Source organism: Simochromis diagramma, unplaced genomic scaffold (genome assembly GCF_900408965.1).
Source record: "Simochromis diagramma unplaced genomic scaffold, fSimDia1.1 OVJJ01000293.1, whole genome shotgun sequence".
Classification (NCBI taxonomy): domain Eukaryota; kingdom Metazoa; phylum Chordata; class Actinopteri; order Cichliformes; family Cichlidae; genus Simochromis; species Simochromis diagramma.
The window spans coordinates 19,250,489-19,265,423 of record NW_024386801.1 but is presented as its reverse complement, the minus strand read 5'-3'; positions in this window follow the sequence as shown (position 1 = coordinate 19,265,423).

The window sequence follows — 14,935 nt, the reverse complement described above, 5'->3', positions numbered from 1 at the left end:
TTCGTTGTCTCATCCTGGACTGTGGTGCTGACACTCACCAGTCCCCGGCCCCCTTCCTTCCGCTTAGCGTACAGCCTCAGGGTGCTGGACTTGGGGTGAAACCCTCCATGGTAAGGAGCTTTCTTGTCTTTATGTCAGTGGCTTCTATCTCCTCCTTTGGCCAACTTATTATACCAGCAGGGTACCTGATCACCGGCAGGGCGTAGGTGTTGATGGCCCGGATCTTGTTCTTACCGTTCAGCTGACTCCTCAGGACTTGCCTGACCCTCTGCAGGTACTTGGTGGTTGCAGCTTTTCTAGCGGCCTCTTCATGGTTCCCATTCGCTTGCGGGATCTTCAGGTACTTGTAACTGTCCTCTATGTCTGCAATGTTGCCTTCTGGTAGTTCAATCCCCTCAGTTCTGACTACCTTCCCTCTCTTTGTTACCATCCGACTACACTTCTCCAGTCTGAAAAAAATTATATATATATTTTTTTTTTTAAAGGTCGAGCGTATGGGCTCAGTCTTATAGTGTGAGGAGCTCGGACATACAGATGGAGCTCGGAGCCACTTTTCCCTTGTGTCTAAAGCCAGCTGAGGTGGCTCAGACCTCTGATAAGGAAATCTCCTGAGCACCTCCCTTTTTAGATTATCTGGCCTGTTGGGAGGAGACCCAGATTCACACTCAGAACCGGTTGCAGAGTTTACAGCCATGTAAAAAAGAAAAAAAAATACTTTTCCCTGTTAATGCCCTACCTGGCCCCCTGGCAAAACTGTGGCACGCGTGCCTAGGGTTGCCGACCCCTGATTATAGTACATAAAACCTCAGAAATAAAAGCAGGCATACTTTTCCACATGACTGTAAAGTCCTTTACAGTCACTCAGAGGAAGCAGAACCATTCTTTAAAAACAACCTTGACAACCTTTAAAGGTTGTTGAGGCAAATTTTGCCATAGATCATTAATAAATCCAACAGTTATAAAGCACCACATCATCATTTTGAAGTGATATTTTTGGCCACCTCATTAGTGAAATAGTCTGGGGGGGGGGGGTAGCTCTGATTTTGGGTGGCATCAACTGCCAGGGGATATGTATGGTTGTCAACATTTTACTGCAGCTATTAAAGAAAGCCAAAAAAAAGTGTTCAGCAGTGCAAACACGAAAAAAACATTAATAGGAAAAAATGAATTTGCCCCACAGAGAGACGCTTCGACAGACAAGGATTGGATATGGTTTGATTTCAGATGAAATGGGAGGGAAAAGCAGCAGCACATAATCAGATAACTGTCAGAATGAATCAACTTTATAAAATGACAATGTAAATTTGCCACTCTGTAAAATGCTTGAAGTCTGTTCCCACTGTATGAATAACCTGACCAATATTAGAGTGAAGTATAAAGTGGAGGTGGTCATTCGGTTTATTTCTTGCATTTTTCCAAAGCCAAATTATTCATCTAAAGGCAAAAAAAAAAGTTCAAAAGTATTGATTTTTCTTCTAACCTGATCTAAAACTCCAACTAGGCTTCCGCTCAACTTGTTTTATTTAGCTATTTATTTCAGTTACATCCCTTTTACATGACTTGTTTACACTTCAGTTTCCCAGAGCATCGACTTCCTGCTGGTTCCATTTATTTGCACTCAGTAAAGAGAGAAGTGGGAGGGAAAGACAGGAGACAAGACTAACTATTAGGCTGGTCTTGTTGATGAGACAATTACCCTCATCCAACGGGAAGGTGTCTGGTTCGACCTTCAGTGCCACCTCCCCACCCACACACCATCCTCAACTCCCTCACAGCCTTCCTCCAAATTGTGTCGCCAAGGTAACGTAGGAAAGTAAAGTAAAAGGGAGCACATGCTGCTTTCCTTGATGATGTGGCAGGACCTGGGTGATCAACGGGTCACGTTTATGTTTTTTCCTTCCCTTTCATTGTCTTCTGCTGTGATCACAGACAGAAAAAGAACAAGAGGCTGCCACACTGACTGCAGAGGAGTAATGAAATGGAGGCAAAGATGAATTAGGAGCCATTCATCAGCAACTGACACGAATGCACCGAGTTTGCTGGAGTTTCAGGTCTGGGTGCGGATCCATCAAGTTTGATGCTGAAGCCCAAATTGATCTGCTTAATTCTCTCCCCGGGAGTTTTTTCCTCCTTCTATTATTGAACCATTCTATCTCTGTTTGTTTCAGTTACCATGATGAGTAACCTCAATAAACAGTGTTGTGCAATGCAGCTGGAGTATAGCATAACCTTCATTTTTCAGACATGCTTGGTCTGCTTTCTCCCTCTATTTTTAATGCACTTATTAGTAAGCTTCTAATAACTCATAGAGGTGTTGCTTCCTACTTTCAGATTTTAAAAAAAATGTACCTCTAGTCTTTTATTTTAGTGCTGCCAGCGTTAATCTCGTTAAAATGACGTCAACGCGTTAGCACGGTTAGCTCGTTAATGTGTTAACACCGTGCAGCCATAAGCATGGGGCGATCTGCGTTAACTTGCTAACGGAGATTTGCCATGTTAATGCGGCGTTAACGTCATTTTAACGAGATTAACGCTGACAGCACTAGTTTATTTATTTATTTATTTATTTATTTATTTATTCATTTTTGATGGATGGAGTTCTCTCATTGGACGAGAGTACAGGATGTAGTGTAAAATACATTGAGTGACATCCCTTTTCCTGGGGTTTAATATGATCTTGTCCCACCCTTTACAGCTAGAACAGCTTTAACTCTTCTGGGAAGGCTTTCCGCAGGTTTAGGAGTGTTTATGAGAATTTTTGACCGAAGCAAATTTGTGAGGTCGGACAGTGATTTCGGTCGAGAAGGCCTGACTCGCAGTCTCCAGTCTAATCCATTCGAAAGGTGTTTTATTAGGGTTGAGATCAGGACTCTGTGCAGGCCAGTCAAGTTCTTCCACACCAAACTCACTCATCCATATCTTTATGGACCTTGCTTTGTGCACTGTGTGATAGAAAATTTGTGCTTCACCTCATCTAACCTCTGTGTACTATTGATATGTAGTTGTAACTTTCTTGTACAAAGTAAGCGTGTATGTAGCTGGGGAAACAACGCACTGTAAACTTTGCTCAAGGCCATGACGTGGTTCATTATCAGGCTGGTGCCCACATGATGGTGAGAATTTCACTCCCAACCGCTGAATAGACAAGATTGTATCCACACGATGGATGGATGTAAAGGACATGTTGTAGTTCTGCCTTTTTGTAAATTCTGGTATGAAGAACCCCTTTTGTGTTGTATTGATCCATCTGCAAATGTTTTAACTTTCTTTCAGTAAATCTCTGAGAATCTTTTTGGTTTTGAAGCTCAAATAATTTTTCCACAGCACACTGGTGTGCAGCCTCGCTGGAAAAGGGGGCATCCCTAAACTGTTCCCACAAAGTTGGGTGCATGAGTTATCCAAAATGCCTTGATATGCTGAATGAAGCATTAAGAGTTTCTTTCACTGGAACTGAGGGGCCGAGTCGAACTCCTGAAAAACAACCTCCTCCTAAAAACCCCTGCTCCATCAAGCTTTACACTTGGCACAATGCAGTCAACAACAAGTTCCATTCTCATGGCAACCACCAAACTCAGACTTGTCCACTGATTTGTCAAACAGAGGAACATGATTCATCACTCCAGAGAACACGTCTGCACTGTCCAGTAGCAGCATGCTTTACACCACCTCTTCTGTCATTTTGCATTGCATTTTGTGATGCAAGGCTTGGATGCAGCTGCTCTGCCATTGAAACCCAGTCCATTAAGCACTCTACGCACTTTTCTTGAGCTAATCTGAAGGCCACATGAAGTTTGGAGGTCTGTAGTGATTGACTGATTGCTGACTGATTGATTTTATGTGGCTCTGGCTGATTCTCAATCACTTCCACTTTGTTATAATTTCGCCAATCTTTGTAGAGGCGGTCTGCATGCTTAGGTGGTTTATTTTATACACCTGTGGCCATGGAAGTGATTGGAACGTATTTTGAATCATTTGGATGGCTAAGTGAATACTTGGGCAATACAGTGTATGTTTGTGTTGTGTCATATTTTCCACAGACCTATATGACAACTTACACAGCTCTGACTTCAATCATGTAATGCTGCTTTGTTTTTCAAACCAGCATTTTGTTTTAACTTAAAACCACAGAGGAAGGTATTTTATAAAACCTGAATCTGTGGAGTACATTCACTCATATTCTTAATCTGAGGAGACTAAATTGTTCACCTAGAAGACTGAGATCCTTTACCAAATAGTTACCAAAGTATCTCTATGTATAAATTTTTTATGTGGGACCTCTAAATGAAGGTTCATGGGGGGGGGGGGGGGGGAAACGGGGGAAAAAACCCAGGACATTCACTGGCCAATTTTTAAATTGCATTTTAGCTTAGTTCTTCATGACATAGATTAAATAAGGTATTGGAAATATTGCAAAGAGATCCCAAAAAGTTAATTCTGTTCATCTGGACGTAGCATTTTCAGTGGGAGAAACGTTTCATCACTCATCCAAGTTCTTCTTCTTCAGTCTCAGCTGACTGCAGGTTTCTCCAACCTTACGAAAATGACATTTGCATAATGACTGAAACTAGCGCCACTGACTCTGAGGTCAGTTTCTTGATTATTAATATGCAAATTGTCATACTCATTAACCAACAACCACCGATCAATGACCATTATTCAATTGCCATGAGTACCATTCACAGAGAGTTGGGGAATGGCTGCAATCACAGCACTGTAAGATGGTGAAAATGTACCCTTAGGCCCCCTCCTCGATTCAGAGATGGTCTTTCCCTTTTCACATGATCAGTGGTTATTGGTCAGTGGCTTCCTCTCAGCTCAGTGCAGTTTAGCCACTCTCCTTTGACCTCTGATATCAACAAGGTATTTTCATCCAGAGACTTGCTTCTCGGATATTTTCTCTTTTTGAACAATTCTCTGTAAACTCTAGAGATGCTTGCGTGGAACATCTGAGATGATCAGCATCTTCTGAAATGCACCAAGAGCTCATATGCACCAACAATCATGCTACCTTCAAAGTCTCTTAAATTACCTTTCTTTCCTACTCTGATACTGGTGGCTGGTTTGAAATTCAGCAGCTCTTCTTGACCATGTCTACATGCCTAAATGCCTCGAATTGCTGCCATGTGATTGATTTGCATTAAGAAGGGGTTGAATAAGTGCATTTAAGAAAGTGGGCAGTGAGTGCATAGCCTCATGTAAAAATAATCGATGTGAGTCAGAAAATTTATTCTGATGGGAAAAGAAATGTCTAAACTAACTGTGGTGGGGCGTGGTCTGCGGTGCCGTGCAGGGAGGGCGGAAGCACCTGCACGGCATCCTTAATCACGCCCGCCTAGTTAAAAACACGGGGACTCAGGGGTTTGGGATGTGTTGTGGTGAGATGTAGTGATGTGACGTTCTGTATCGAGGCTTCGAAGCTTGTGTCGAGTAATGGAGGGGGCGTTTCCGCGATGCGCGTATCGAGGCTTGCTTCATTTATGGGAGGAGCTGAAAATGATGACGTCCGAAGCCTCGCTGCCCGGCTGTACCACGTGACTGGTTCATGAAGTGGTTCGAACTTTGCCGCGAGCTATGACAGAAATATAAACCCCTCAGACTTCATTCAAAATGTGGGTGTTTGATGGAGAGCTGCGGTTAGTGAGAGTTTGTAGACAGTTTGGAGGTTTAGGAGAGTGAGGAGAGAAAGTCAGGAGAGAATGGAGCCAGCTAAGAAGAGGAGGATGTCCTCCCCTGTGTGGGAACATTTTGATTTTATTCCTCCCAACAAGGTATGTAGATTTCTACAGAAGATGTATTTTCATAATACTGATGGTGCAATACAATTTATGTTAAGCTGTCTTTACTTTTGTACAAGGTGAAGTGTTTGCTATGTGCCAGGGAGCTGGGATATAACAACACCTCATCCATGCTTAGGCACTACAGAGCTTCGCATGAGAATAAGGGGAACAACGATTGTGGAGCAAGACCAGGTGAGCCATCAAATGTCATGATAATACAGCATGCTGTAATGTTACTAAATGATATAACAATATTATACAGCTGTAATAAGTTACGTGTGTGATATTTATATTTGTGCTTTGTCTTTATTGTCTTTCCTCAGGAGAACAATCTCAAATAGATGAAGACCTGGTTAGCATGGTGATTGAGGACTCCCAGCCATTTAGCATTGTGGAGGACAAAGGATTCAAAAGATTTGTTAAATCATTAAATCCTAGCTATGTTCTCCCCACTAAAAAGGCCATAAAAGCAGTGAAAATTTAGTTTTTACAGAATAAAATGTGAACAGGCAGGACTGTGTAGCTGTCCATACCTCAAGGTTACAAAAGCACAACCACTGTCCACACCCCAACCACACCTCACCTTACAGTAAATGATCATTTCCATTTTAAGCATTTCCAAATGATCATTTTCCATACTGCCAGTATAAATATACACAGTATACTGCCATCACTACAATATAGATGTTTTACACACTCCTTTTGTTGTTGACATTTACAGGCTGTGTGCAAAAGGCCACACTTTTCAAATTCATGCCAACTAATATTTTTACGTCCAGTAGGTGTCCTGCTAGAGCAAATGAAGCTTCAAGAAGCTTTGCGCTGGGGTGAACCAATTGGATGAAAAGCTTCAGTGCTTCATGAAGCTTCATCTGCCCATCACTAGTGAGATGTAAATAAAGATGGCTCTGAATGATACTCCGTGGTCCCGCCGTGCCTTATTCTCGCCACATTGGTGCCGAAACCCAGGAGGCAGCACGGCGGGTCCGTATCGGAGCCAAGGAATGGAGGAGCTGGCCCAGAGGGTGGCCGAAATGGCGGCCGCCCAGCGGGAGCAGGCGGCGGAGGTGCGTCGCCAGCAGGAAGAGCTGCAGGACCAGTCCGAGCGCCACCTGGAAAGGACTGGGGAGCTGGCGGCGCTGATCTGGGCCTGGGCGCCACCCCCACAGGTGTGTCCCGAGGACAGTGAAGCGGTGGAGGAGCCGCGTGAGGCACCTCAGCAGCCGGAGGTGGCAGACGAGGCGCGCGGGGATCTGCGCCTAGCGGAGGAGGGGGAACAGCCAGGTGAAGGGCTGCTCCTGCCGGGAGCGGTGGATGAGCCGCTCCAACCGGAGGCGGCAGACGAGGCGCGCGAGGATCTGCGCCGGCTGGAGGAACAGGAGCCGCGCGAGGGGCTGCTCGAGCCGGAAGCAGCAGCAGGAGCAGCGGCAGCTGCAGGAGGAGCTGCGCGAGGGGCTGCGCGAGCCGGGAGTGGCGGCGGAGGGAGCAGTAGTGACGGAGGAGTCGCGCTATGGGCTGCTCCAGCGGGGAGCGACAGCGGTGACGGAGGGGCCGCGCAAGGAGCTGGAGGTCCCCGTGCCAGGGGAGCCTGCTCGAGTGGAACTGGCGAGCGAGGCGTGCGCCACGCTTGAGATCGCCGTGCTCACCAGACCGACCTCACCACCACCAGAGGCCAGTACACGCCACACCTCTGCCCAGCCACCTGTGAGCTGGGGCTCACGACTGTGCCGGCCGCGCCGGGTGCGCCGGCCGCGCGTCCGACTTCCGAACCAGCTTGGCCTGCGCCGCTGGATTTGCGGGCGGCCACCTGAACTCGCACCTCCCCGTCGCTTGGCCGGGGCCTGGGGGCGCCAGCTGTCCGGGATGATTCCCTCTCCCACTGGCGGTGGGGGAGTAGGTTCGGCCGGATGGCTCCCCGGCCTCAATCGGGCGATGGGGGTATGTGGTGGGGCGTGGTCTGCGGTGCCGTGCAGGGAGGGCGGAAGCACCTGCACGGCATCCTTAATCACGCCCGCCTAGTTAAAAACACGGGGACTCAGGGGTTTGGGAATTTGTTGTGGTGAGATGTAAATAAAGATGGCTCTGAATGATACTCCGTGGTCCCGCCGTGCCTTATTCTCGCCACACTAACGCTTACCGCAGTCCAAATATTTCAAATATAGTCAGTCTTAAATTAAATGATGTCATCACCAGTGAGACTGGCCAGTGCTTGCATTGTGAAGGGTCTAAATAATAAACACAAATAGCATGACTGAGTATATTAATGTTATGATGTCCCATAACACTCGTGGTAATAGACTTGTTAATCAGCTGTCACTGTTTCAACCAAACCTGAAGATTTGGTGCTAATCCCGTATCACAGAGTGGTAATGTCAGACTGTCAGACTAGCACTGTTGAGCTGCTGTAACTAGAATAGAAGCAAATAGCTGGATGTCCACCCTCTGGAACTAATCAGTTAATGAGAACAGCCCAATAAAGCAAAAAAAAAAAAAAAAAACCATGTTCAAACCAGCTTCACTTTATGTGACAATATTATGTTGCTAAAAACAACATGAATGCTCTGCTTTATCCTACATTTGCTATGTGAAAATATAGACATCATGCTTAGCAAGAATCATTCTTACAAACTGTGTCTTCATTTCATCCTTAATTGCAATACTTTATGCAATTTTCTGGTTGCTTATTACACTTTCGAGTGTAGGGTGGTAGGTTTTTTGTTTGTTTTGTTTTATTTGTCAAAAATTGTTTAGTTTCCCAACCAAAAAAGCTAAAATAAAGTAAATTATACCTGGATAGTAACTGTTGTGTGGATCAGCTGACACAGTATTTTGGTCTGACTGTGTCAGATATTTGATATTGTCACTGCAGGCAGTGCAGACACTGTTGTCCAAATTTACCCTTGTCCCCAGATTATTTTGGACAATATATGTGCTCTACGGTGTACATTTTAGGACATCGTCAGGTCTCAAGAAAAAAGTTGTCAGGTATCAGACAAAAAAATATCAGGACTCAGTTCTCAAGAAAAAAGTTGTCAGGTATCAGACAAAAAAAAATGTCAGGTCTCAGTTGTCCGTAAGAAAGTTGTCAGGTATCAGACAAAAAAATGTCAGGTCTCAGTTGTCCGTAAGAAAGTTGTCAGGTATCAGACAAAAAAATGTCAGGACTCAGTTCTCAAGAAAAAAGTTGTCAGGTATCAGACAAAAAAAAATGTCAGGTCTCAGTTGTCAGGAAAAAAGTTGTCAGGTATCAGACAAAAAAATTGTCAGGTCTCAGTTCTCAAGAAAAAAGTTGTCAGGTATCAGAACACAAGGTACCAGAGAGAAAATCTTCCTGCAGGTGGCGGTGTTGTCATGTCCCACCCAGTGTTGCCAACTTAGCGACTTTGTTGCTATATTTAGCGAGTTTTCAGACCACCTTAGCGACTTTTTTCCTGAAACGCAACTAGCGACAAATCTGGCGACTTTTTCTGGCGTTATTAGAGACTTATTTATGACGACTTTTTGACGTGAAAGCGCGTATAGCTCTTACTCTCAATAAGCAGCGGGCAGTTTTGGGGAGTAACGGAATACATGTACCGCCGTTACGTATTTAAAATACAAAATATGAGTAACTGTATTCCGTTACAGTTACCGTTTAAAAAGGTGGTATTCCGAATACAGTTACTTTGTTGAAATAAATGGATTACACTGCGGTACTTTCCTGTTTCATATTGTCGCGGGTCAGGACTGTTTGGGTTTTGTTTGACAACTACGTTCTGTTGTTCCAGGTGGCAGCGTTACGGTTGCCATGGTTACAGGGTGACGCTCTCTGTCTCTCTGCGACTGTGTGTTTCCTGGGTGAGAGAGCGCCTTTTCGTTGTTGTTGTTGTTGTTGTGCTAAGCTAACAGGCAGAATGCTACAAGCATAGCTCTAAAGAATGTAGCATCATGGGCAGTGTAGTCCATGTTGCAGGGAGAATGGACTGCCATACACGTTATGGGTCTGTGAGCGCGAGGAGGGAGAAAAAGGGGAGTGGAAAGGTACGAGTTGTCATCGAGGAAAAACGGGAGCTGGAAGCATGTAAATATACTAATAACCACTTCAGCCAAGAAGAGTGCCTGACGAGCCCAGTTGTAAGTAAGCTATTAAGACTCGACTGTACACTGTGTTCGTGTTTTCCTCCGAAAACAATAAGTTCCGTTGGAGCAGTCTTTCAACGCCTCTCTCTGTCTCTCGCAAGAAAAGTTGACCCACACAACAAAGTAAAGCTATTTTTCGGCTACGAGCCGACAGGGACCCCGGCGTATTAGTCAGAGGTCCCTTTGCTACAGTTCGGAGTCGCGGACCTTCAGTAATAGTAATAAATCACACAGCAATAGTACATTCACGTTGTTGTAAAAAGCATGATAATATATTAAGTAATCCAAAGTATTCAGAATACGTTACTGTCATTGAGTAACGTAACAGAATACGTTACAGAATACATTTTGGGGCATGTATTCTGTATTCTGTAATGGAATACATTTTAAAAGTAACCTTCCCAACACTGGCAGCGGGTTCTGCGGTGGGCACCTCGCCCGTGCCAAAGCGCTCACAGGCAGAGGATAGTCCTCCCCCAGCTGCTATCAGGGCAGGGCTCCCGCACTGACTGTAATGCAGTCAGTTCTTCTTTTACTGTCATGTTGTTTTGTGGACCACAAAGTTTAAAACTACACACACACACACACACACACACAATAACTCCACCAGAGTGCCTGTTTCGGGTCACTTTTTGCCGGTCCAAGCCCGGATAAAGGAGCAGGGTTGGAATTGTGACATTAAAAAAACAATAATTGCTAAAAGAAATTTAATTTGTAGTTCTACATAAATTCTAAATGCATTTAAGACGTTTTTTTTACTGACTTTATGTCTCTTCCACAATGTTATTTCTCTCTCCAACAGCGTAGGTTAGAATTACATTAGCATGACCAATTATGCAAATTAGGTGATCTCTAGCGACTTTTTGACAACCAATAGCGATTTTCCTTACTGAGGAGTTGGCAACACTGGTCCCACCCGAATTGATTTCCTTTTTTTTTTTTTTTTTTGCCTGTCCCATTTGGTTCTTTAGCCATCAAAATTGTTGTCTGAAGACCAACAAGGATACCCAATGGATTTACTTTGCCAAATGGATCATCGTGGCATTGCCGTATTGGTCCATTTGATTGACCTTTGTTTTTATTATTTATTTTATTTTATTTTCAGTTGTTACAGACGGGACAGACATGAGTGAGGGATAGGAAAGGGAGAAAGAAAGAGGAAGGAAAAGAAAAACAGAAGGGGAGAGGGAAAGTGAGAAAGGGGGAAAAAAATAAATAAATAAAATAAAATAAAATCTCCTGGATCACCTGTTGACAGTGAAAGAATAGAAAACAAGCAAAAAAAACCAAAGCAACATACTAAACACAACACCATCGCATTAATCTAGCTAAGTGTAAACAGCAGTAAATACTAAATATTCAATGTTGTTGTGCAGCACGCAGGACAGACAGCGCACAATGTGCTTTGAAGTAGCAGCCAAGAAAGGTGTAATTTAAGTCTACGAACAGTGAACACGCGTGTGCATACCTGTGTGGATCAGCGCGCTTGTATTCAAATGGTTTCCACATGTAATGGTCTGCAAGAGGATGTAGCGAGCCATAGCCCTGTCCCCCAGGGCATGAAGCAGGCATGGAGGAGATCCAGGCCCCAGACATCCAGAGGCCCCAGAGTGCGAGAGCCCAAGGAGGACCACCGGAGGGGCATCCGTGCCACCTTCATGGGAAGGGCTGAGGATCCCCAGACGAGGCGTCACCCAGTAGCCACCGAGCAGAAGCTAGAGGGGGCTGCACCGGCGTGCCCGTCGGCTCTGCCGGCAGCCAGCTGTGCCAGAGTGAACCGAGCCGCAGGCTCAGAGGCCGGAGGCCTGAAATTGATTTTCAAATACGACATCAACGTGTGACAGTGGGAGAGCGTAAGGTCATTGACCTCACCGGAGTTTTACTGCGGTTCAGGCTCCTAACGACACAAGGGCTGTATCCCAATTCAGGGTCTGCAGCTTTAAAGTGCGCAGCCTTAACGGTCCACAAGGGCCGCGTACTTAAAGGCCAGAAGTGAGAGGCTTGTGAAATGGGACGGTCTAGCCTCCGTCGCGCTGCCCTGGATGCCTAGCAACCATGACACTAACAGCTGGAAACGTTTCATACAGCTTTGTTTGACAGAAATGAAGGAGAAAATCTTTTGTTCATTTGTTTGTTTGTTTGTACATGAGCTTTGATTTGATAAGTATCTGAGTCTGACTGTGAAATCATGATTATTGGGCTTCACTTCTGTACTGAACAGTCATTTAAGATTACCTAGTAAATAACAATTAGCTAATGTTGTTCATGAGACTAAAGTCATCTCACTTTGGTAATGTAAATATAATATGGCCAATATTAAAGTTATAATTTCAATCATTATTAGTTATTACAGCAGTGAATGAACTCTGTTACAAATATTGAGCTTCAGTAAAGATTCAAGCTGCATTTATTTATATTATTTATATTTCCAGTCACCTTAAATCTTCACTCAAAGACAGGTTTCTTTGACACTGTATATATAACTGTGTTATATATATATGAGAGACAAATATTGTTCTTTTAATATGTTGGCATTACTAAATTTGTCTCAGTGCTTAATTTAAATATCCATAAAATCATCACATTCTCTGTAAGATTAAGGTCAACTATTGAACGGTGTATATTTTAAAGTAAAGGCTTTAAAACCAAGTTAGTACAAACATCGCTAATGTCACATAACTTTGCCGACATGTGGCCAACAGTAATGTTTTAATGTTCTTCGTTATTAAACATTCGCACATAAATAAGTAACATAATATTCAGTACTTACTTTTAAAAGTTTACTCTTCCGCCGCCCCTCTTCCGCCGTTTTTTTTTTCCAGCAAAATTATCCACACCCACCGCCGCGCTATGCATTCTGGGATATGTTGGGCCACGAAGTCTACACCGCCACATCCTTAAAATTCAATGAAATGAAGGATGCATTTGAGGACCGCATTTCGAGCAGCCTTTGAATTGGGACAGCCTTCGTCGTGTCGCTGTGATGTAATTGGCCTTAAAATGCGGCCTTTAAGGCTGTAGACGCTGAATTGGGATACAGCCAAGGTAAGTTAACTTTGGTCGTGTCCAAATTCATGGGCTGCATCCTCCTGAGGCCGCATTTGTAGACCGATTACGTCACAGCAACGCGCCGAAGGCTGTCCAAATTCGTAGACTCCTCCGAATGCAGTCGACAAATGCGTCCTCCTTTTCCCCGAATTTGAAGGATCGGTCGGGTGTGTCTTTTGTGGCCTACCATATCCCAGAATTCATAGCGTGGCCCAGCCAAACTCCAGTTTCCAACAATGGCGGCCGCTACTAAGTTTTAAAATTACTCATACTAATCTTTCTGGGTCACAAAATAAACTTTTTAACATATTTTCAGGCGAGAAAGTAGCTGTGTAAACATCAAATATCTGCTCGGTTTATCAAGATATCACATATTTGCAAAAGTGCTTCGACGTTTTCGGAGACGTCTGCTACCCACCAGCTCGATAGCTAGCCGGGAGCTCGAGGGTTACTGATGTGGCCGAGAACGGCACAACTCCCGGCGCATCATTTTCAGATCACCGCGGACTTTCGCTGCTCGGGTTAAACGTAATATATAAGTCACTTAGACAACCTAAAAATGTTATTGTTGGGCTTTTTTCAGTGTTTTGTTTGTTCGCGAGTAAATCGGTTTGGCTGAGATTAAAGTTATTAGATTAGATAAAATAAAACTTTATTAATCCCCCGGGTGGGTTCCTCCTTGGTTTTTACACAGCTGACTAAACGTCAAACAGAAAACTGATTAAACAGAAGTATGAGACAGTCGAGAATTTACGCCAGTGTCCTGTTATATTTTAGATAGCAAGGAGCAGACGGCTGAGTTTATTAAACTCCACTGAGACAGCGGTGATGCTAATCTGAAGGCTAGATCGTCCAATTTCACGGCCGTTTACTTCCGGCCTACCCGACCTTCTGAGGACCTGGCCCACGTAGACCGCGAAGACCAGGTCCTCAGGAGGATGCAGCCCATGAATTTGGACACGTCAATAAACTTACCTTGGCCTGTATAGAGGCCATCCTGCTACACATGAAACACATCAGAGTCATAATTGTTATTGTAGTCAAGTGTTTGTTTATTATCCTTATTGTTTTATCTGGGACTGTTTGCAGACATCTCAGAGAGAGGAGACACCAGCATCTGAACAGAGACTCAAACCAGCAACCTGCAGCTCCCTGCTTGGCTGCTCCAGTTTTCTCCTCACTCATGTTGCCCACCAGTGATTTCTAGCTACCCACCCACACAGCAGGCTAGAATATGCGCTGAGCCTCAGCACCCAATACTTGGACATGTTTTCTTTATTAAATAATGAACCAGACCCCAAAAAGTAAACAGCTGTTATTGCTAGGCAACAGGAGCAGCATTTGGCGATGCAGCACCTGACATTCCTGACCATGTGGGTGGAGCATGCATGAAATGGAATGTTTAGTAGAATTGTGCAACACAAGCACTTAGTTACAACATTTTTCATTGTATCCAGACACAGCTAGAGACACATCTACAGCAGCATCTCTGTGCAGGACAAACGACAGTTGACGAAGAAAACATCAAAAACTTCACTTCACTCCTCTACAATACATTGGTTCCTTTGTTTAAAAGGCCAAAATGAATCGAGGGAGAATGAGAAGAGGATCGGCGAGTGCTTCACCATACAATACAGTACAGCTGATTAACCTGCAAGAAGAATTTCAAATGATACAGGCTGAAAATGTCAAATTAAAAGAAGAGGCAGAAAAATCAAGAGGAGAAGCTAAAAATTCAAAGTTTGAAACTGAAGTAGTATTGCAGGAATTACTGCATGTGGGTCTCAAACTTAAAGGAGAGAAAATGGGAAAACAACAGGCAGAAAACGAGAATGAAAACATGAAGAAAGAACTGTTGGAAGCTCAAAAAGCATTGGAGGAAGAGAAAACCACAGCACAAGAAGCCAAAAATAAATATCAAACTGCAAAGAAGGAGGCAGGAAATGTGATTCAGGAATTACAGGAGGTGCAGGAAGCTTTTGAAGAGGGCA